This window comes from Rhinolophus hipposideros (genome assembly GCF_964194185.1).
Source record: "Rhinolophus hipposideros genome assembly, chromosome: 2".
Classification (NCBI taxonomy): domain Eukaryota; kingdom Metazoa; phylum Chordata; class Mammalia; order Chiroptera; family Rhinolophidae; genus Rhinolophus; species Rhinolophus hipposideros.
Window position 1 is genome coordinate 10,439,691 of NC_138048.1, and position 24,900 is coordinate 10,464,590.

Here is a 24,900-nt window from a genome sequence, read left to right on the forward strand (position 1 = left end):
GCTGCTATGTCTGCTTGTGTTAGTAGATTGGCCTTATGTAGTAGGTGTCCTGTGGGATCCAGTGGTGCAGTCTCCCTGGTCACCTGAGCTGGGTGCTCCAGGTGTGTCCCTTGTGTCCTCCTTCTGTAGTTGAGACTTGAATGCTGTTTGCCCATCAGTGGGAGGGATTGGCCCTCAGGCTGATTGGTTGTGAGGACTGGGTGCAACTACAGTGGAGGAGCTGTTGTGCAGGGGCTGAGCCTACAGAGCCGGTTTGCTCTAGCAGGGCTCTGGTTCCTGTCCAGTCAGCCCCTTGAGTGTGTCTTCCTTGGAGGTGGCCGGGTGATGCTCTGGCACAGTCTAAAGTTAGCCGTTGGGTCTGCCAGCTCCAGGGCCTCCTAGGAGGGGATTTGCTACAGGCCAAGTTCAGCTGCAGTCTGTGTCCTGCCTGGGATGAGAACTAGCATGAACAACAAAGCAATCCAAAGATGCCTGCCACCCGAGGTGTATTTGGAGGTGCCTTGAGAAGCTAAGCTGCAAACCAAGGCCAGCTGTTGCTTGTGCCAGGCCTAGAGTTGGTCAGCCAGAGGTATGAGACATGCTGAAGCCAGATGCTGCTTGGTTGGGTTTTGTGAACCTTTGAGAGATTTTAGGTAAGTCCATCGCATGAGTCAAGACATGCTGTTTATATGGAAAAGCCACTGGAATTGGCTGGGATGTGTCTGAAAGTTGGGTGGGGTGTGGTCTCAGGGAATCACTAGGGTGGGGCAGGGAAAGGTGATAGCCAGGCTGATGGAGTCTCAGATATGGCATCTGGCTTGTCTGCATGCAGGGAGAGAGAGTGCTCAACAAAGAAACAATGGCTTTCATCAGTGCCTGTGTCTGGGAGAAACCTGCCTCTCCAGCCCTCGCTCTGGTGCCAGACAATTCAGTTCCTCCCTGTATGTCCCTGGTGACTTTCAAGCTGCCGTCCCAGTGCTGGAGCTCAGAGCAAGTGATTCCATCCATGAGTAAGTCTGTGCATGGGCCCTTTAAGAGGAGTGCCCAGTCAGCTGCCCTCTGTCCCACTCAGCCACAATCTACTGGTTCTCACAGCCAGAAGTTATGGGGCCTTCTCTCCCGAGCACTGAAACCCTGGCTGGGGTGGGGCTGGTACCCCTTGATCCTCACAGGGGCACTTCCCCAGCTGAGATATCTCTTCCTGGTTTTTAGTGGTCACACCGGGGTGTGGGACCAACCCATTCCATGTCTCTGCCCCTCCTACTAGTCTTGAGGTGGCTTCTGCGTGTCCTTAGTTGTAGGGCTTTGGTTCAGCTAGACTTCAGGCAATTGCCAATAATGGTTGCCCTGTAGTTTAGTTGTAATTTTAAGGTGGTCCCGAAAGGAGGTGAGCACAGCATTTACCTATTCTACCATCTTGACTGGAAATCTGACATATTTTTATTCTATTTAATTTTTTTTTCCTGAAAATGTGGTCAAATATACCAGGGGAAATGGGTTACTACTCTTAATGTTCTTGGGTTCCCAAATTTGGATAAATGAGAATTGGTACCTCTCTCTTCTTACATCTTTCCATCTGTCTTGGTTGGTTTGCCCTAGAAGTAGAGCCTGAGGTAAGAGTTGAGATGCAATTTATTTATTTGGGATGTCATATCTAAAACAGAGTGCAGAAATGAGAAGAAGGAAAAGCTGAAACAAGGTGTGTTATTGAGGTAGTTGCTGTTGTAAGTGACTGGGGCTCAATCCCACCGGGGAACTTCTGGGAAACTAGGTAGAATTCCCTCAGAATATTTCCTCCAAAGGATGGAAGGATGGAACATTTATCCACTGACTTCCATCTTTCATTAGTTGAGTGTGTCCAGCCCACTTCCCCACCTGGCTACAGAAGATGGAGAGATGAACAGTGGTATTTGGATGGGGGCTGTGATCATGCATAGAAGCCTCCAACATAGCTTTCACTGAAACATGAATTAGCCAAGAGCATGTGGGCAGAGCACAAAAACTAGCTGCTTCTTCCTCTAATCAGGAAGGGGTACACTTCAGGCTTCTATGTTTATTACATCATGCATTCCTCCTAGGCAGCCATATTAGCGTCTTACTGCCATGGCAGACAGGCAGAACCTGAAAAGCTAACTCCTCCAGGCATGGCTCTTGACACATAAACATAATTTAGAAAAATCTTCTCCCTTTCTCAGCAAAGCTATTTTCTTGCTGTAGACTCATAAAAATCTAATTTCAGTTGTGGCTAGAAATGCCTTCTAGTTCAGAGGGTACCTCCCCATCCCATATGCCCATCATTACTTCAGTGGGTGGGTGGAGGTATTTAGGGACATGGAAATAGCTCTAAAACTAGTTCCAAAGTCTTCTCTCTCTAACTTTGATCATGATTTCTAAATATTCATAGTAGAGGATGGATATACCATAATTTATTTAATTATAAACTTTCCTAATGTTGGGTATTTAGTGTTTAGTGTTTCCATTCTTTCAGTATCAAAAATAATATTTATCAAACATCATTGTGCATAATTCTTTGTCTGAGTCTCATTTTACCAAGTGAGATAGGTCAAAGTGGAAATAGACAGTTAAAGAGCATAAAACTATAAAAGCTTTTGATCATTTGTGTGTATTGGGCAATTCTAAAAACTTTTTAAAACTTGTCAATGTGGCACATTTAGAAAGCATAGAAAAGTGTAAGTCATCATAGTAATGAATAATGTACAATACTGAGACAGCCACTATTAACATTTTAATGTATCTTATAATCTTTTATGCATATATAACATACATACATAATTTAAGAACAAAATAGAACATACCACTTATAGAGTTTTGTATTCTGGCTTTTTCACTTAATATTACATTCCATTTTTCAGAAAGATAATTTTAAATGGTTGCAAAATGTTTTGTCTGTGTAAGTTAGGAATTATGTTTGGCTGCTACCGTGTTTCCCCAAAAATAAGACCTAGCCAGACAATCAGTTCTAATGCATCTTTTGGAGCAAAAATTAATATAAGATCCAGTCTTATTTTACTATAACATAAGAGTGGATTTTATATAACATAAGAGCGGGTCTTATATTAATTTTTGCTCCAAAAGATGCGTTAGAGCTGATTGTCTGCCTAGGTCTTATTTTGGAGGAAACATGGTATGAACAGTTTGACTAGCATAAACGTGTAATGGTTTATTTTTCTCTCATATAATGAGACATCTGGAAGCTAGCTGATGGCTTTGTTACAGTGGTTCAGGGATGTCAGAACTGCAGTCAGTGCAATTCTCCTGGCTTTTCTTTCATGGTCCCCAAAATACTATCGGAACTCAAGCCGTCATTTCGGTGATGAAGACAGCTGGTTCCAGGCAGCAATCCAGGCACTTGAAGTCCCGCCCAAGTGCTTCTGCTTATGTCTTATTGGCCACCCTTGTCCTTACAGGGAGGCTTTGAAATGTAGTGTTTTTAGCTAAGCACATTGCTGGTCTTGTTAATGACAAATAAGAGAATAGATGTTGGGCAGCCAGCAATCTCTGCCACAGCACTATATGGGTGTAATATTTTATTTAATCAAGCTCCTGTGAAGCAGTATTTAGTCTTTTCCCCCTAATTTTCACCATTATACCAATTGCCATGCTAAGCATCTTAGGGCAAACATCTTTTTATCTCTTATTATTTCCTTATGATAAATTCCCAGATGGAATCAATAAATCAAATCATGGAATGCAAAATTGCTTTCTAGAAGGGTTCTACCAATTTACACTCTCACCAGTAACATATGAAATTGTTGGGCAGTCATTCTGAGAATCATTCATTGAATGCTTGCTTTCCATCCAACTCCAGATGGTCCCTTGTGATTCTTTTTTGAATATTAATATCACTCACAAATGTTATAAAATGCAATCAGTCCTTAAATAGAATATGTCAAAGTGGCAATTGCTGAGCAGTATGCCTTTTATTTAATTAAATATACCAGAAGAAAATGTCCTTGGAGTCTAAGGCTGCAAGGTGACAGACACATTTTAGACTTGTATATTTATTCTTATATTTTGATTTTTGAAGAAGTCCCTGAAGTGCTTCTGATACCAATAATGACATGGGGACACAGGAGAAAGGATGAGAAGCAAAAGGATGATAGGTTCTGAGAACCTATCAAGAAACCTAAATCCATTTAGGATCTTTAAAGTTTAAAATTAGAAGCTGTTATGAAAGATATGAATCTTAACACAACTATAGCTATTCTGCAAACCGATGCAATTTTGGCCAAGTTTTGAAGCCCCATCTATTGAGTTGCATTCTAACAGAACGAAAGTTAGCAGAAACAACATGCTAAGTCATTAAGCCAGATCCTCCACAGACTCAAGCAAGAGCTAAAATTTGAGATATTTAGAGATGTATGCAGTTAATATGTTCTCAAAATTTTATGCTTCAATTTCTGGTAAATTAAATAGAATATTTAAAAGCACTGGGGAGGATTTGAATGAAAACAACTCATAGTTCAGTTAATGTAGTAAAATTAAAAAGTGATTGCAGCAAATCCTTTAGTAAAGAAGATCACTATTTAAATAAGAATAATCACCTGATTGTTCATGTTTTGAGAGTTTGGTTTTATATTTCAGGTTTCTTTAAAGCAAGGCAAGGCTTTAAATTGTGTCAAGATTTCCATGGTTAAATACTTTTCTTGTTCAAGCCAAGATGAAAGCCATTGGGAAAAGTTATATTTGCATTGTGTTGTTAGAATTTACAGTCTGTGTTCTAAATAGTGCTGTGTATGGTCATCGAAGTCCCCAGAAAACATATGGCTATTTCATGTGTAATATAGCTCCAGAGTAGATATTACAGGCCATGTCTTGAATGCAGGGAGCAGGGGCCATCATTCATTCAGGAGGGAGGAGACTAACTACACACGGTTTCTTCTCACCTCCCTGGGGCAGGAGCAGTCCCAGTGTTTAAAACTAGAACTGGCACGTCGTAGGAGATTAGTAAATATTTGTTGAATTTTTTTGAATATGGTACAACCCAAATTTATCTATAAGTGATAGGATTACATATGCCTTTTCTTCTTTTTTACTTTTCTGTATTTCGTAAATTTCCTTCAAGGCATAACTGGGACATTTGTGATCAAGTAAAAGTAAACAAATGTGGTTTGGTTTTTTTCCCCTTTTTCCGCCCCCCCCCCTACTCCGATTCAAGCCGTTGTTTCTCAGTCTAGTTGTGTAGTGGGTGTGTGTGCCACCCCCCATCCCCCATTTCCCCCATTCCCACCCCCTGCTGAGGCAGTAAGTAGCCAGTCCTCCATCAGTTTCTGACAGCAGCTCACAGCAACTCTCCAAATTAACAAATGTCTTTTCTTAAAGCTGTATTTTCAGGGCATTCCAGATCATAGTTCCTGGGACATTTTTGCTAACATTTTTGAGTTAGATGAGGTAGATATTAGCATATGAATTGAACATCTTTATTAAATATATTTAAATATTTGGGATTTTATATTTAAATTAGACATGAGCTTTGAATTCAACTTTTGTTTTACAGTATAAATTAGGTGATTAACAGACTGAAAGAAAATTACTAAACGAATCAAACTAAGTCTTTAAAACCAACAATGGATGACAATCACGTGTGAATTCTACAGTCTTGCATTTTACACTAATACTTTATTTATATAATTAACAAGTCAGATTGCCAGATTTGTTCTTTCTATATTTGTTATTTTTCTATCAACTTAAGCATTTACTTTTATTTCATCAATATTAAGAAAATTGTATGACAAAATTTAGTAGGTTTTTTTATTATTAAACCAGATATACTGTTATGGTTTAAACATTTTTGATGACTTAGTCATAATACACTTTTAAATTCAACTAAAATTTAATGAGCATATATATGATACCATAGTACTCTACAAATTCCTCTATCACTTTTGTCACTATTATTATAAACATTTTTATTTATTATTATTTAGCTACCATTCAGTGTATATTATTATGTACCAGGCAGTATCTTAGTTATTTTCGTATAATAACTCATGTGGTTCTTATAATAACTCTATGAGGTAAGTATTATTATTTCCATCTTAAGAAACTGAGGCACGAAGATGGAAGTGACCCACCCAATATTATACAGCTAATTGTTGAAATACCAATGCCAGAATTTGAATCCAAGCCCATGTATTATCTCCTAATCCATATTTTAATCATTATGTTCTATTGTCTCCCAAACAATTCACACATTTTCCCACTAAGACATAAGCTCCTTAAGAGCAAGGGCCATGTCTTAGTCTGCCTAGGTGCCTGGACCCATAGGAAGGACTGAGTAAATATTGAAATAAACTAAACTTTGATTTGAACTTTGGTCTCTAATGTACAGGAAAACAACAACAACAAAAACTCTACAAAACTGTGTCTCCGCAAGTCATTTGCAGTTGTAGTTGATTTTTTTCCTGCTCTAAACTAGTTAAGAGCTTATTTTATCACCCTATAAAAAGATGGACAAAAGACATAAACAGACAATTTACAACAAAATGACTCAGTATATGTGGAAAGATGGCCAATTTTACTAATAGTAAAAGAAATGTAAATTAAAACTAAAAAGAAATAAGATTTTGTACTTGACAAAAAAATTTGGCAACGCTCTTTGTTAATGAAGTGGTAAGATAACAACAGGGCACTCTCATATATTGTTGGTGAAAAAACACAATGATAAACCCCTATGGAGATAAATTTTTCATAAATTGCCAAATCATTTACCCTTTGATTCACAAATCCAACTTTTAACAATTTACTACAGGAGCCTCTCATCTTCAATTTTACCCTTTAGTACCTGCTCTGTGATAATGGACTGGACTCAAAGCCTTTCTCCTTATCAGACAGCACGATGTTAAGCTTTGTCAGTAGAGGGCGCAGGAGGAACATTGCAGGAGGAAGGGGGCTAGTGTCTTTCTGGGGTGCCCCGCTTTGCTTTTACTTGCTCCCAGCTATTGAGTCCATTAATGGTGTGCAACAGGGATGGGGGAGTAGGAAAGAAGGTGATGAAACCAGGTGGTACCAGAATGCCTGATCCCTTAGGGACACCCCCCAGACCCAGACTATGAGGTCTGACAATTAAGTTCGCAAACTCATACTATAATAGAAAAAGTGCTGCATACCTCATTGGTGAATATCACTACGGTCACCTTCAAAGTACTCCCCTTGGGAAGCTATGCACCAATGCCAGTGCCTAGTCCACCCTTCAAAGCAATTTCGGAACTCTTTTTCTGGAATGGCCATCAGAACTATTGTGGTATTACCCTTGATGTCCTGAATGTCATCAAAATATCTTCCTTTCAATATTTCCTTTATCTTTGGGTAAAGAAAGAAGTCATTGGGGGCCAGATCAGGTGAGTAGGGAGGGTGTTCCAGTACAGTTATTTGTTTACTGGCTAAAACCTCCCTCACAGACAGTACCGTGTGAGCTGGTGCATTGTCATGATGCAAGAGCCATGAATCGTTGGTAAAAAGTTCAGGTCATTTAACTTTTTCGCACAGCCTTTTCAGCACTTCCAAACAGTAAAACTTGGTTAACTGTGTGTCCATTTGGTACAAATTTGTGATGAATAATCCCTCTGATATCAAAAAACGTTAGCAACATCGTTGCAACACATTCATGAACTGAATTGTCAGATCTCGTAGCTTCCTGTGGACCTTCCGGTGGGGATTCTGAGTATTCCAGGTGGGACCCTGACCTATTCTGTGTGCCTATGTATCAGAGGGCTGTTTACTGCTTGCCTGGCAACTGTAGAAAACTTTGGCCTAGGGAATCCAACAAACTCTCTGGATTCAGCACGCTGCAACCATGTCTTCTCCAATTAGATTTTAACCTCATTGGACGGGGACCTTTTCCAATTTATCCTTCCTTGGGTACTCTCTCTCAGCCCTAGGGCATTCTTTAGAGCAGGGGTTGGCAAACTATGGCCTGCTGGCCAAATCCATCTTACCTACTGTTTTGTAAATGAAATTTTATTGGCACACAGCCATGCCCATTTATTTAGATGTTGTCTATAGTGTGTTGAATGATATTGACAGAAACAGTACCTGACAAAGCCTAAAATACTTACTGTCTGACATATGTCTTACATAAAAAGTTTGCCAACTCTACCTTTAGAGTTCTCTTTACATCTTTATATTATTCTCCTATCATAGATTAATAATTTTTAATATTAAACTTCTATTTCAATTACTGCATGGTTTCTGTCTCCAGACTGACAGCACATCCAGCAATACAAAAATACCTATGCAAAGGTTATTTATGCAGCATTACTTGTAATTGTAAAAAAAAAAGTAAAGTTAAACAATCTAAATGCCTTAACATGGAGATTGATTTATCTATACAATGGAGGGCTCTCCAGCTATGAAAACAAATTAGGAGATCTCTGTGAACTGGTATGAAGTGACTTTCAGGGTATGTTTTGAAGCAAAAGAAAAGAAAAAGAAAACACACCAAAGAATATATGTAGTATGTCATATCAGTAAGAAAGCTTATTTCTTCAAAAAGAAACACAGGAAGGATAAGCCAGAAATTAGTAACATCAGTTACCTACAGATGGTGGGTTGAAATAGAACGAAAGGAATAAAAGAGGAATCAACACTTCTCTGCATGTACCTTTTTGTATAGTTTTAATTTCAAAACATTGTTAATGTTTTACACATTCAAAAATAAAATTAAATCAACAATTATGAGAAAAGTGAAAATTAAATGCAAACAGAAACCAATGAACCACATTTCAAATTAATAGCATGACCACATGGAAGAAAAACAAAAGAATTAATTCAAGTAATATTTGAACAAATACTTTAACTAATTACCTAGTCCAAAAAAAATTAAAATTTGCGTGGTAGGTTTTTTGTAGACCATGGTTGTAACAGTTCCGAAACTAGTGTATTGTAGAATTAAGCAAACAAGTCAATACCTTGATGTGTTAGAAGCCAGGTTTCTCACTGTGGGAGAAGACAGACAGAAATACGAAATGGAGACTAAAGAGAATACTGAGGTATGTGTTGCACTGGAATTAGAGTAAGCTCGATAGACAGGTATACAAGAGAGACGGCTTGCTGTGGACCTCCTGGTGGGGATAACAAGTATTCCAGGTGGGGCCCTGACCGACTCTGTGAACCTACTATGTATCAGAGGCTTGTTTACTGCTTGCCTGGCAACTGTGGAAAACTTTGTCCTAGGGAACTCAGCAAACTCTCTGCCATCCAGTAGGCTGCAACCATATCTTTGAGACAGGAAGGCAGAACCAATAATTCTCCAATAGCAATGAGCAAGCTGGTGCCCAGATCTTGGTTTTTAAACATCACTCTACTAAAAGAAACCAGGGATCCTTGGAAAAATGGCTGATTTCAGGGCTGGGGCCAGTAAAGTATAATACCGTGTTTCCCCAAAAATAAGACCTCCGAAAATAAGCCCCAGTTAGATCGTCAGCCAGTCGGACACATTTAGTACGTTATGATGATGTTCCAGAAGAAGATGACATGACTATATTTGAACAAATGTAGATTGTTGTACATGAAAAAATAAGACATCCCCTGAAAATAAGCCCTAATGTATCTTTTGGAGCAAAAATTAATTTAAGACCTGGTCTTATTTTCGGGGAAACACAGTATTAATACAAGATGAGACTGGATCATCTTATTGTGCCAAAAAATAAGAACGTGCTCAAAAAGTTATGGGAAACTTTCAAAAGGATATGGAAACTGGCTTGGAAGGCCTTCTATTGGCCAAACTGGAACTATATGAGTATCAAATAAACAATGATGTTAATAGAGTATATTACCATTGTGTAAGCAAATAGTCCATTTGTTGACTTAAAAATAAGAGTTAAAATGATAAAACTTCTAAAAGAAAAGAGAAAGAAAATCTTTGTGATTTTGAACTAGACTAAGATTTTTCAATATGACAAAAAAAATGACAACTATATGTGATCCTGGATTGTGGGGGGAAATACTATAAAGGACATCACTAGGACAATTGGAAAATTTTAATATAGACTGTGAATTAGCTAATAATGTTGTATCACTGTTAAATTTCCTGAATTTGTGATTTTACTGTGAAATAGAATGTCTTTGCTATTAGGAGACATATATGAATTTGAGGGATAAAATGTCATGAAGTCTGCAATTTACTCTCAAATATTTCTACCAAAATACTGCTGTTACTACTAGTATCGATAATAATAATAATAATAATAACAACAACAACAACAACAATAACAATAAATGTGGCAAAATGTTCATTGGTCAATCCAGATGGAGCAGGAGCGTCTATAGTTCCTTTTCATTGGCTGCTGGCACATGGTGTAGCTGCTGAGTCACATTAAAAGTCAGACACGCTTGTAGGAAGTTCACACCCCTTGATGTTTATTAGCTATGGATTTACTTATCCATTCTTTTATTTTCATCCTTTCAGGTGTTTGGCTAAGTGCCATCCAAACGTTATCCCATTTAATCTTCCCCCAAATCATGTGAAGTAGATATTATTTTCTCCATTTGTCCTCTCATCTCTTTAATTAGCCTATGTATTCCTTACCATCCTTGTTTTGTTAAGTGTTAACACAGTGTTTTGGACCTTGGGTATCCTGTGGGTGCTGAGTTCACAAGACACATTTCAGCCATTTTAAGGACGTCAGTGTTTCTATATTGTTGTACAAGGGGTACCTGAAGCAATTTGGATGAGGTGATGAGCGAACTCAGGAATGCCTGGCCTGCTTGCTAATTATCCCCATCGCCCATGTGATTTCCAAGAATGCTCGGCAAACAATTAAAATGGGAGGGAAAATTAGTCATCTCTGTGTGTTTCAGTCAGGGCTCACTAGAAGAATGAAGAGTGCTATCTAGTAGTAAGTGATTTACTGTGGGGACTGGACACCATAGTAGGAGCTGCGTAACCATCCATACAAGGCTGTTGGCTCTGCTTCTGGTGCTGGGCCTCGAACTGTAGGGCAGGCCCTCAGGAAGGGAAGCAGGGAGAGTGGGACTCCCGTGGAACGAGCTGGCACCCAGGTTGTTTCCCAGCGCCTCCAGACCTCCCACTTTGATGACAGGGGTCCTGCAGAAACTCGTGCCTGTCACCAAGCTACATAAGCCCCCTGACTAAGGAGTCAGAGAAGGTGAGAGAGGATCGACTGGCAGCTTGGAGGAGCTGTGGGCCTGGCTGTCATGCCACACCTACAAGGCAAACCCACAAATCTCAACTGTGGGGGCCGTACCTCACCAACCTCCTGAAAGTGCAAAGGATGAAGAGGATATATCGGCTGCTTCCACTCCACCACCCAAATCTTGCACAAAATGTGTCTTTAGGTCCATGTAGACTCAGAAGTACACAGGGAAGGGAAGTCTGGGGAACATATTAATAGTTTCTGTTTAGCTAAATTGACACAATACAAATCACCACATTTACTGACAACATCTAAGTAAGTTCACGTAAAAAGCCCAAGGCCTAAGTCTTTCTCCCCACCAAATCTCAGGAGCCTAAGAGGAAGAAAAAGACAGAAAAAAGGAGGGACTAAGAAAGGCCCAATACAGACTCACTCAGACACGAGGAGCAGAAAAACACATAAAGGGACTGTTAGGGGTTGACCCGGTGGCTCAGGCGGTTGGAGCTCCATGCTCCTAACTCCAAAGGCTGCCGTTCAATTCCCACATGGGCCAGTGGGCTCTCAACCACAAGGTTGCCAGCTCAACTCCTCGAGTCCCGCAAGGGATGGTGGGCAGATCCCCCTGCAACTAGCAAATGCAACGGCAACTGGACCTGGAGCTTAGCTGCGCCCTCCACAACTAAGACTGAAAGGACAACAACTTGAAGCTGAACGGCACCCTCCACAACTAAGATTGAAAAGATAACAATTTGATTTGGAAAAACAAAAAAGTCCTGAAGTACACACTGTTCCCCAATAAAGTCCTGTTCCCCTTCCCCAATAAAATCTTTAAAAAAACAAGAAAGAAAGACATTAGAAAAAAATTTCAGGGCTGGTGTCCCCTTCCCTACAATGCTAGAAGACAATGTTTCTAGAGGTTTTTGTGCTTTGTAGAAAATCAGTAGTTTAAATTGATGCTCGCATGATTTCGACCTCCAATGGTTACACGGGTGAGCATGTAGCCCTATGACTATGTCTTATTTGAAGTGTTGCTCTTGTGATTAAGTTGTCATTTTTCTGGCTCTGGAACCCCCTAGGTTCCTGGCCAGGAAGGAAGGTTTCAGGGCCTCCTGGAAGTTATCAATTACTTGATAAGAAAAACAGAGAAGAAAGTTGAGAAGGAGACATACTAGTCAGGATAGGCTGGGCTGAGCTGTAACAACAATCCAAGCCTCAATGGACTAAAACGAGATTTCTACCTTATTCATTCTCCTCATCCTTCACAGATCCGTGGCAAGGGCTCTGCTCCTCAAGGCATCTCGGGGTCCAGCCTGATGGAGTGGACACCATCTCAGGGCTGCTAGGTATGGTGGGTGGTTAAGGTGATGGTCCCAGTGTGAATCCACTTCCTACCACTGTCACCACTGTGTCACGGTGTATAGTTTACTCTTCACACAAGAAGGAAAGAAAACCCTGAAGGGTCACACATCTGCAATTAAATCAAAGTGACACATTACTTCTCACCACAATTCATTGGCCACAACTGGTCATATGACAAAGCCAACCACAGAGGGCCGTAAAGTGATATCCTACTAGATATGCAGAGAGCCAGAATCAGAGAGAACCATTGACTCCCAGTTGTGAGAAGGATGTGGAATTCTGTTCTTTCAGGACCTTTGGGGAATGAATTACGATGACCAAAAGTATGCTAGAGTCTTCTCCCATGTCTCATTGTATACATAGACAATAAATGTCTTTCCCTAAGGCACTGGTTCTTCAAGATAATCTCTTCCAAAGCCTTCATCTGCTCCTCATCACTCACAGAATAAAGTCCAAAGTCCTTGTGTTGTGGCCATTCCAGATGCTGTTCTAACTGTGCCCACAGGAGGATTTAGGCATGTCAGGTCATGCCAAGGGGACAAGTGGCAGCAGACCTTCCTACGGACTGTAAGGAGAAATTAAGGGACCTCAATGGATAAAAGTGACCACAGGACAAAGACAATGCACGTGAGCTTGGTGCAATACACCTGCATACACCACTGTGCCTGTCACTGACATGGCCTTATGCTGGATTCCCAGGCAAAGGCACTGACCACCAAAATCAAAAGGAGTTATTTTTACAAAAAAATATCTGGAAGCTCAAGGCAGCCTTGCTCTGGGATGTGGGTAATACAAAGAGTGGAGAAAGAGACTGCTGCCTCTTCAGTGGGGAACCAGACTTGCAGCTCTGCCCCACCGTGCCATCAGGGTCAGTGGAAGTGCAGCCTTGGGCCCTGCTGAACAGTTTTGGGCAGAGCTGGGTGGGAGATGGCACTGGACATTTGGTAGCAAAGCAAGCACTGGTGCCTTGGCAGCGGTGCTGGCAGTCAGAGTCAATGGCTACACACATGCCAATGGAGAGATGGAAAAGGAAAATGGGCATACCCCAGGCAGCCAGAGAACGGGGTTCCTAGGTACACAGAGGGCCGTTCTGAGACTCTCCGGAAGTAATTTATCCATCTATTCAATGTGACTGGATACCTACTATTTAGGTAGTGAACAAAGTGGACAAAATCCCTGCCATCGTGGAGGTTATGTTCCAATGGGAGAGACTGGAAAAAAACACAACAAAACAATTTAACAAATACATAAATAATTTCAAAGAGTGGTACGTGCTATAAGAAAATAAACATATATATATGTGTGTGTGTGTGTGTGTGTGTGTGTATACACGTACACACTATTATACTATTTACAATACAATTTTAGATACTGTATTTTGCTTTTCTTCAGTTATGATTCAGAATAAAATTACATGATTCTAATTCTCATTTTACTCCTAGGCTATTGAAGCGGGGAGAACTTTAAGGCCATCTGGGACATCACCACAACACCCACAGACTCACAGGGCTTGGCTGTGAAGGATGATAGGTCCTCAGTTCATGAGGAGAAGGAAGTAGGCTGAGACTGAGAATGGGACAGGGGACTAATGTATTGTCACCGAAGAGGGGCTACAGGAGCTACCACTGCAGTGGCTAAAGGAACATTTGAAATCTTATCCCAGTCCAGGCGGGCACCAGTGTCCAAAGGTCCACCCAGGGGGATAACACCAGGAATTTCTGGTCACAGGTGTTCTCTGTGGCAAGTTGTGGAAGGTCTGAGTTCTAAGAGGGTCCACCCTGGAAGAAGGAAGATTTTCAGGGTCAATGGCAGGTGTCCACAGAAGAGTCCTGGAGTGTGAGCAAGGACTGGGAAGGTTTTTTTGTGACCCATTCATTCAATGCATATTTATTAAGATTCTACTATGTGACAGGCTCTGCACTACATATTAGGAATACAGTGATACACTCTCAAAGACCCTTTCCTTATGAAAGGGTCTAGGTCTTAACCCAGAGAACTGTCCTAGCTCAAAATATCCAGTCCTAGCTGAGAACTATAGCACAAACTACCAACCAGGTCGTGTGGTAGAGATTGGTCAGATATCCTGGATGGTATCTGCAGTTTCGTGGGCCCACAGAGAGACGCTGAGAACTCCATCAGGGAAGAGGATTGAGGTAGAAGGTGAGGATGGAGTCCTAACAGCATCCAAATTGGTTTTTATTAACTCAGAGCAAGAATGGAGGTGTAGTCCGCAGAGAGCCTGAAAGGCAAGCTCTTCATGGCTGAACAGGGTTGGGGACAGCCAGTGTCCTCCCAGAGTCCCTGAATATTAAAGCAGCTCAGCCACCACACCATGCAGCCAGCAGCCAATGAAATGGAACCACAGACACTCACCCATTTTGCTCTAGCTTCTTCCCATATTCTCACTATCAGCCTCTTCCACCCCCAAATTCATCAGGAATGTCTTTTAGACTTAATGACCAAATGCTACTTCTTCCCTTTGACCCCTGGCTCCTTGTTGGATTTAGCTTGTACTTGTTCTCAGACTCTTCAGGCTTTTGACCACTTGGGGTAATATTCCTACCCTGAATATTCTTGACTCTGGGCCTTCAGGACCTCCCCCCCTCCAACCCCTACCTCCCGTCTGCATCCTACTCAAACCCCCATCAGTAACCTTTAAGAGAGGCCTGATTATTTTGTCATGAACCCATGGCTCCAGGGCCAAGCCTGTTGCCATGGCAACGTGGATGATCTATCAGGCACAGCTGTCACTCAGCTTTGGGACTATGAAGGCTCAGCGAGGGGAACATCAGCCTCCTGAGGGAGATAACAACGCTAGTGGGCCAATTACCAGAGGAGAGGGCAGAATGCCTCCCTCACTCTGCCCTGGCAGGCCCTGTGGTCCGCAGCCCCTCCTTCTCCCTAGGGCCGCTTCTATTCCTGCCCTTGGGGATATTTGGAAGGAATCCAGAGAAATTGCCAGGTTTCATTATGCAGCTTTGAACCTGCATCTTGATTCTCTAGAGAAGCCAAAAGGATGACATTTCTCTTTTCTTGCCTAACTGAAGGTGTGGGAAGGTTATGGCCCCACTCATGCAACCTGGTAATCTCTCTGGGAAGGTAACACAGGTTTCTGCCCTCAAACGGACTTGCACATCAAATCCATCGTGCTTCTCGTTTCTGTTTGCATTGGTCAAGGTCCAACGTGTAACCTCTACCTCCACTCCCACATGGTCATTTGATCTGCTGTTCATGAAGTCATTTTCATGAAGTTTTGTGCACCCTTCTGCCTCAGCCATCCACCCCTCCTCTCCTCCTTAATTCATTTCCACCCTGGCCCTTGAATCTTTTCTCCATAACTAGCAGTCGCCCTACCTGTAGTTTCTTCTATAGCACTCCCTTCCTCCTTCTTACCTTGCTGAAGCTGACCTCTTCCCCGAGGGCACTAATTCTCCTGCAGCCCTCTCATGTGGCAACTATGTTCTCCGATCCCTTGTATTTCAGAACAAGGTGGGTTGATATCTCTATGTGAAATATAATTAATTACAAATAATAGAAAAGCCAACGAGCAGAGCACTGACTTAAAGAAGTAGGGTTCATCTTCATATAATGAGAAATGGCTGCTGGCATTGTTCTGGTGGCCAGTCAAAATAAGGGCTCATATGTCTGTGACTATCTTTGCTTTTTCCTCATATGTATAACCTCCTGGTTGCAGTATGGCCACTGCAGCCCAGCCATCATGCCTGAATTCAGGCAAGAAGGAGTGTTGTCTGCATCAGGAAACCAAAACCATTCTCAAATTCCCTAGTAAAGTTAAGCTGTATCTCACTGGCTAGATGTGTGCCAAGTGGCTGCTTCTTAACGCAAGAGAATCTAGGTAGATAGGTGTATTTAGCTGGCATATTGAACTCCAGAAGAAAACCAGAATTTTGTTAGTAAGAAAGAAAAGAGACAGCAGTATCAGGCAGAGAACAAGCAGCGCCTGCCACAGTGACTCCCTTATGCCCCCACAGTATATTTCCACTGTTTTATTTAAGACCCTGCTCCTTTGTGCTCCTGCCATTTAGACATTCTGCTTTACCCCCTGTGTTGTTGTCATCTACTAGGGGTCCTCTCTTTCACTATATATATTGACAACGGGCAAAAAGCTTACCACTCCTTAGGACAAATCAGTTGCTTGTGCAGTACATCCAAGCTTTGATCAGTCTGGATGACACTCAGGTGGGTGGCCTGTCCCACACCATAGCCACTCAGGCGCTCACCTTCCCTTTGTCTCCAGTGATTTCTCTCTCCACTCCAGCCACCCACTCCCATAGACACTCTCTGGATATTGTCACCACCTATAATGCTATTTCTCCTAAATTACTGATTCAAGCTTGACTGCTTGACTGTGACCTCCCCTTCTTCCAGGGGGAGGAGTACCAAAAAGAGGATCATTGGCCTTTCAGCATCCTTGGCACTGCCTGTCCTCTGCTCTCTCCTCATCCATGAACCTTTTCCTTTCTACCCAGCATGGATTTCATGAGCAGGATTTCTCTACTCCCTTCTATGCCCTACATTTCTCTACTCCCATTTCTACTCTCATAGACCCCCTTACCCCTCCGTTGCCTCCATTTGTCTAAGGTCTATACCTAGGTGAATCCAACAATCTGTTTCTCTGTGCCTGCATCCATGCAGCTGAGCATTACCTAATGAGGCAGGCTGATTCCGCTATAAGGTCAACGTCATTAACTTCAAACAGGTCCTCACACTCACAGAACACTTTCTACAGTTCTGTTTCTCATTCTCCCATTTTCCACAGTGACTGTGGAAACCTTTCTCCTTTCCTCAAGACTCCAATCTCCTTCTTTTCTTCTCTGAACAGATGACCTCCTCATACTATGTTAGAGAAAAAATAGGAGCTCTCACGCAGGGACACAACCTCGTGAGGACTTCAGCACTTATGCTGCGGGTTCTTCCCTCCCGTTCTAGTAGCAGAGCTGACTTACCTCCCATCTAAAGAGAATTCCCTCCTGCCTTCTAGGAACATTACACTATCTACTATTTCTTTTTTCCTACGTGTATACTCAATCTTTTTCTCTTACTTGAATCCTTCCCATTTTATTTATACATTTCACACTTCTCTCATTAAAAAAAAATAACAACTACCATCCACTTCCAGTTATGACCTGATCTATCTTCTCACCTCCACAGGTCAAATTCTGTAGAGTGCTATCTATGTTTTTCTGTCTTGATTCTGTATATCCCATCCTCAATCCACACCATTCTGCCTTCCCAGTCTTACCATAAGCTTTTGCTGGAATTGTGGATTACTCTCAGACTAAAGCCAATATTTCAGTATTTCTCTTACTTGGCCATTCCCTACTTTCTTGAAACACTGCCTTCTATTTACACGATTCAGCTTTCTCTTGGCTGTCTTCCTACCTCTCTAGCTGTTTCTTTTCTATCTCCTTTGCGAGCTCATTCATCTGTACTTGGCCAGGAAATCATGGAGATCCTCAAGGCTTGTTTCAATAATCTTTCCTCCTTCACTTTATACCTCTTCCTAAGTGCTCAGGAGTCTCAAGAGTATATCTTCAGTCTAGATGTCCCTGAGCTCCAGACCTATAACATGTAATTTTCAACTTAATATATATTCTTGTATGAAATACTTGACTTTATAAAATAAAAGTCAACTGTATTAATTATCTATTGCTGTGTACCAAAGCAAAGCTTAGCACTTAAAACAGCAAACATTTATTGTCTCATAGTTTCTGTGGATCAGGAATCCAGGCATGGCCTAGCAAGATCTTCTGGCTCAGAGTCTCTCAGGAGGCTGCAAACAAGATGTTGGCCAGAGCTCGGTCAAATGGGGGAGGACCCACCTTAAAGCCACTCAGGTGGCTGTCGTTGGGTCTCAGGTCTGCATAGGCTGTTGCTCAGGGATGTCCATTCCTTACCACGGGACCTCTTCCTAGGGCTCCTTGTAGCGTGGCGGCTTGCTTCCAGAGTGAGGATTCAGAGATGGGGAGCAGGTGGGTGAGAGGAAGATGGAAATCACAGTCTCTTTGTAAGTGACATCCCATCACTTTTGCTTTATTTTATTCAATACAAACAAAACACTAGGTCCAAATTCACACAAGGGGAAGGGATTACATAAGGACGTGAATAGTAGGAATGAGGAATCACTGGGAGTCATTTTAGAGGATGCCTACTACGTGACCTCACATTCATTCTTATTCCAAAATGAAATTCTCTCTTAACCTACCCCACCAGCCCAGAAATGTGGCTCCCCTCCAGGTTTCTCTTTCTCAGTGACTACCACCACCATCATTCCTGCCCTGCAATCCAGAAACGTAGGAGTCGTTCTGGACTGTCTCATCAACCGTAACCCCCATGTCTGATCACAGATAAATCCTGTCGGTTTATTTCTCCTACATCACTCATATCTGCTCGCTTTATCTCCACCACTACCCCTGTCAGCCTAGTAGAACCACCATCATTTCCTGCTTGGACTTATGATAATTACATACTAACTGGTCCTCCCTCATCCACTCTGACCACTTCTCCTCCAAAATATGTTCTATGTTGCAGACAGAGTGATCTCTTCACCATATAAACCTCATTGTGACACTCTTCTGCTTAACATCATTAAATGGTTTCCCATTTCCTATTGAATAAAGACAAAACTCCTCAATAGCTTATCCTGTTCTACATGCTCTGGTCCCTCTCTCCCTCCTAGCCTCACTTCACACCTGGCTCCTCTTTACTCTCCTCTCCAGGTACACTGGTTTCTTTTGGTCTGAATGGCCACAGGCTGTTGGCACATGCTGTTGCTGCTTAGAACATTCTTCCCTCCTTTTTGCCTAACTAATTCCTATTCAGTTTTTAGATCTCAGCTCAAGCATTGCTTCCATGAGAAATCCCCTTTCTCGAACCTCAGAGACTCATGTCCTTCTCCTTGAGGCCCTTATCAGAGTTGCACTTTTATACTAGTGTGCGTGATTACTTCATTGTCTGTCTCTTCTATAGTCTAAAGTGCCATCAACGGAGAGTCATTGCTGTTGTGACCCCTGCATTTAAAGTACCTGGTGCATAGTAGATGCTCAAACGTGTGTGAAGCAAATGGAGTTTCTTGACAACTCTCCCCAAGTAGATGCAGGTCTACTGGCTTGGCCTGGTGGGGAACATGGGGCCAGTATGTGATTAGATTCCACCTGCTTGCCCAGAATACTGGACTGCTTTGGACTCCAGATCCAGATCCAGGAAGGTCTCACTACAGATTTAAGGGGTGAACTGGCCCAGACCACACATCTCAATAGTCTAGCCTACTTCATTGACATTTGTATCCAATGAGAGTGAAAGCATCACGTGCTATGAGGGCACACCTTCTTCCTTACTGGACCTGGCTGGGTGTGGTTTGTTCTGAATGGGTTACTGAGGCTTATTGGGGAAAAGGACACCTACTTCCTTCTTTCATCATTAGGAAGGAGCAGTTATGGGTCTACTGTGGCACATATGACTACTTTTTTCTTTGCCTGAAAATGCCACGCTGCTGGAAATGGAGGATGCTGGCTTAGCCCTTCAGTCCTGTCCCCAGCTCCTTGTAAGAACTCAGGCTCTGCCCAGACGATGATGGTCTCACTGTGGTACAGATATGGGAATGCTTTTTACTCCTGTTCTTCTCCACCTTTTGTTTTACCCCAGAGGGAGCCAGAACTTTCCAAGGCTCCACTTCTGGTGCACCTATAATCTTGTTTAAGTGCAAGAGGCAGTGGAGTTGCAAATGACTGCTTGGTCACACTGGTTTAAGCAGTTCCACATTTGTGTATGCCCCCGCCATGCTGCCATTGCTCAGGGATGGACTCTGGACTCTAAAGAAGAGGAGGTCTAAACCTCTCTGGATGACGGCGCCATGGACTCCCCAAATGTCGCCCTCATCAGCCCCATCCCTGCAGCACATTGTGAGAAAACCTTGATTTGTAGGCTGAGGAGTTTAAACTGTATATTCAAAGTAGCAGTGATTTAGCAAAGAGTTTTCTGTATGAAATGAGGAATTTAGAAAATTTTATCTGATAACCTTGTGCATTAGATTTCAAAAAGAGAAGTAACTGGGGCAGGGAGACAAGGTGAGATATAAAGATAATCCCAAGTAAGAAAAGTTGCAGGGCTGGGCTAGAGCTGTAGCTGAGAGATTATTGAGAACTGGATGAATCTGAGAGACTTGGGCCAGAAAGATTCAATAGCCTGAAGTGTGGATAGAGCTATAAAATGATTCTACACTGGAAAGTTGGGAGATGTCTGTCCTCTATTTGCTCTGGCAGGCGTATGCACTAAAAGTACCCCAATTCCCTCGTCTCCCACGTTTACCATAACCACGTCCCATTCACCTGGGCTGACAGCTCCCACCTCCTCCAGGCTCCCTAGGAGACACGCTTCTCCATCTTTACTTGTAACTGTCTCTGAGACATAATTTTTATATTCGCTCCGCAGCTCCACATACCACAACTGTAGCCAAGAACTGTTCTTCCTTTTCTCCTGAGTCCTGGAACTCCATCCACCTGGTTCTGTCCTGCTTACAGGATACAGGAGCCAACTGGGAGTGCAGTGACAAGCAAGGAAGACATTAAGTTCAAGTTGGGGCATCTTGGGTTTGAGGAGACAGAGGAGTTCCTTTTGAGGGGCAGTAAATAGAGGCTGGAGAGGCTGTGAGCAGCCTGGACTGGAAAAGAAGTGGGGAGCAGAGATTGGCTGGGTCAGGCTAGAGCAGCGAGGGAGAAGTGCCGAAGGTCAAGTTAATTACACTGGGGGAAGCAGAAGGAGAGGCCTGAGCCACTGCCTTTATCTAGTCATTTGTGGTCAATTCTAGAGGCAAGTCCCGGGTTTCCTATGTGAAGACTTAGCAGGAATTCTGCTTCTCTTTTCAAAATTTCATCCTCTAGCTGACCATCTTGGCCAATTGACAGCATCTCTGCCAGAGGGTGAGCAGAAGAAATGAAGGAAGATGAAAATCAAATTGGTAAATTTTATTATTTGTTAACAGCTCTGGGAAAAGCACAGTGGTGGGAATGTTGGGCAATGGTGTAACAGTACTAATAAAAAAATGCTGTTATATACAGGATTCATGTAATTGATCTGTGCACTACTATTTCCCAAATGCTACTGAGACCAAACAGTTGGCAATATTTATTTTTTATTGCTTAAAATTTAAGCTTTAGATTTAGCAAACAACAGATATACCAAAGCATCTTTGATATGTCCAGTAGATGGGAGTAAAAAGTTTATTCTTGTGTAAAATTTGATTCTGTGACATTTAGTTTATCATTTCAATCTGTCAAGATATTTTGTATAATATTCAGATTGTGCCATCCAGTATATTTTCCATGCTTTCTCGCTCTGTGTGGCTGTAGCAGTTATATAAAAAAGTATAAGAGGATGTCCCTAGAACAGGGAAAAGAAATAATCCTCTGAGAACTGAAATATTTCTTAATTAATAGATATAAGATTAACTTTCATCAGATGTAACCCATCCTAACAGATGGGTTATACTCTGTAACTAACAGATGATGAAGTCTGGATCCTTGACTAGTTAACAATAAGAAAGCCTCTCTCTGTCTCTCTCTGTCTCTGTCTGTCTCTGTCTCTCTCTGTCTCTCTCTCTGCAGGAAAACGTGAGGCCAGGCCTGGTTAGCAGAGGTCTCCATATAATAGGGTCTCACGCTCACGAGCTGGAGAAGCCAGCCAGGTAAACCATCCCTCTGAAGGAACTGGTCAGTTGGGGCTGTAACAACAGCTCACACTCAAAGAAGCAGGTCCAGCTCAGCTCCAACAGACCCATGTCAGTTGAGAATGTGGACACAGATTTTCTAGAGAGTCCAGAAGTATGCAAACCTAAAGCAATACAAACAAACCTAAAAAAAAAAAATAAACAAACAAACAAACAAAAAACATGTTTGTGGACCATCAGGAAGCTCTGGTATGAAAAATGAAGGCACTGGACAGTAACCACCTGTCTGTGTACCCACCAAATGGACAAGTGGACTGAGGTGTGGCACCTGTCCCATTTCTGTCACAGGGAGGTGACTTCTACTGTGGGGCAGTCTGAGTAAACAATCCTTGGAGATTATCCAATTCCCTTTGCTTTAACTTTATGCTCACCAAGGAAACTTCTGCTTACTAATCTGTTTTACAACAACTTTAAAACTAGCAAAGGGGTGATCTGAATAAGGAGATATACCAATTTCCTATTCCTGTGTATAAAAAAATTATCATTCTGATTTTCTACTGAACACTTTCTTGAGTCTGTCTAGTACGTGTCTGTTTTGTAGAGCTCTGAATAGCTCTGAGGAAACTAACAAATTAAGAGTCTGGTGCGGAAACGCTGAATATGAGGTGTGACAATTAAGTTCGTGAACTCATCCTAGAACATGTGCTACATACCTCACTGCTGAATATCACTATGGTTACCTTTGAAGTACTCCCCTTGGGAAGCTATGCACCAATGCCAGCCCGTCATCCACCCTTTCAAGCAATTTTGGAACTCTTTTTCTGGAATGCCCATCAGGGCTGTCATTGTATTACCCTTGGTGTCCTGAATGTCATCAAAATGTCTTCCTTTCAATATTTCCTTTATCTTTGGGTAAAGAAAGAAGCCATTGGGGGCCAGATCAGGTAAGTAGAGAGGGTGTTCCAATACAGTTATTTGTTTACTGGCTAAAACCTCCCTCACAGCCAGTGCCGTGTGAGCTGGTGCATTGTCGTGATGCAAGAGCCATGAATTGTTGGCGAAAAGTTCAGGTCGTCTAACTTTTTCACTCAGCCTTTTCAGCACTTCCAAATAGTAAACTTGGTTAACTGTCCAGTTGGTACAAATTCGTAATGAATAATCCCTCTGATATCAAAAAAGGTTAGCAACATCGTTTTTATTCTTGCTTTGGGCTGATGGAAGTTTTTTGGTCGTGGAGAATTGGCTGACTTCCATGGTGCACTTTGAGGCTTTGTTTGAGGGTCGTATTGGTTACACCCATGTTTCATCACCATGATAACACGGCCCAAAACATTGTCTTGCTTCTCCAAAATTCTTGGCAAACTTCAACTCTCCTTTGCTTTGGTTCATCGGTGAGCTCCCTTGGGACCATTTTTGCACACACCTTTCTCATGCCAAGATTTTCAGTGAAGATTTTCCTGTTTCTTTATCTGTGTTTCCTTGGTCTGCTACGCGTCTCACAGTCAGCCGATGATTTTGATGGACTATTTGACGAATTTTTGCAATGTTTTCATCAGGACTACTTGTTACTGGCCGCCCTGACCTCTCTTCATCTGTGACGTGTTCTCTTCCCTCAGAAAAATGTTTAATCCATTTGTACACTGCCGTTTTCTTCATGGCATTATCCCCATAAACTTGGACTAACATGTCCCTGATTTCACTTCCACTATTGCCAGTTTAACAAGAAATTTAATGTTTGTTTGTTGCTCTAATTCAAGCTCAGACATTCTCGTGATGGCACACAAAAACATGCAACAATAATAATGAACGCCACTCAGCAAGACACGGCCACACGTTGACACGAACACAGCTGTGAGACACTGATATACCAAGGTTATGAAAATCTCACCACGCTGTTGGTTCAATGCTGCCAAGGTAAGCGCATGGTGGCAAGTTCACAAACTTAATTGTCACACATCGTATGTGACCAGCGTTTTTGTAGGTGTGGCAGGCACCATTTTGCTGGGGAAGGAAATTAAATCTTTAGCCTTGTCATTGACTGAGCTTTGTAATTCAAAAATCTCTTATCACATACTTTGACTTTTCAGTCCCCAGACTTTTCTTTCCATGTCCTTGCCCCCCTAGATACTTCCATTTGACTAGCAACTAAGAGCTTTTTGGGTATCCATTGTCTTCCCAAGTTGTCTTTACTTTTCTTCTTTACTTCTTCAGCATTCTTTTGTTTTATTCTTTTCATTACTTTTAGTTGTTTTAATTTGGCAACCCATCTGCTTCCTCAGTGATCTTACTAAAATCCCGTATATTATAGGTTCAGTAGGCTTAAAATACCCCTTTCGAGCTGGGCTGACAAACATGGTAGCCATGAGCCACATATAACCTTTGAACATGTGAAATATGGCCAGTCTGAAATGAGATGTGTTGTAAGTGTGAGAATCACACCAGATTTCTAAGACTTGTATAAAGAAAGAAAGTAAAATATCTCCTTAATACATTAGAAAGTTGATCACCATGTTGAAATGATAATATTTTGGCTATATTAGGTTAAACAAATGTGTTATTCAAATTCATTTCACCTATTTCTCTTTACTTTTTTAATGTGGCTACTAGACGATGTAAAAATACACATTTGACAATTCTATGGTGAGTGCTGCTTTAGGGAGTCTTAACGTGTATATCCTTTATGTCTCTATAAGTGGCCTAACGACTGTATTAAAGATTCCATTTGGTTGAAAGGCCCAAAATTTATCCTCCTTTCCTCCT

The 24,900-nt window shown here is 41.9% G+C and overlaps 1 long non-coding RNA gene across 1 annotated transcript in view; it reads left to right on the forward strand.

Annotated features, from left to right (window-relative positions):
• LOC308504283 overlaps positions 1-22,554 on the forward strand; it is a 124,377-nt gene extending 101,823 nt beyond the window's left edge. Inside the window, exon 3 of the long non-coding RNA XR_013994339.1 lies at positions 21,356-22,554. This is a non-coding gene — a long non-coding RNA (uncharacterized lncRNA). The remainder of the gene's footprint in view (positions 1-21,355) is intronic.
• The last annotated feature ends 2,346 nt before the right edge of the window (positions 22,555-24,900 follow it).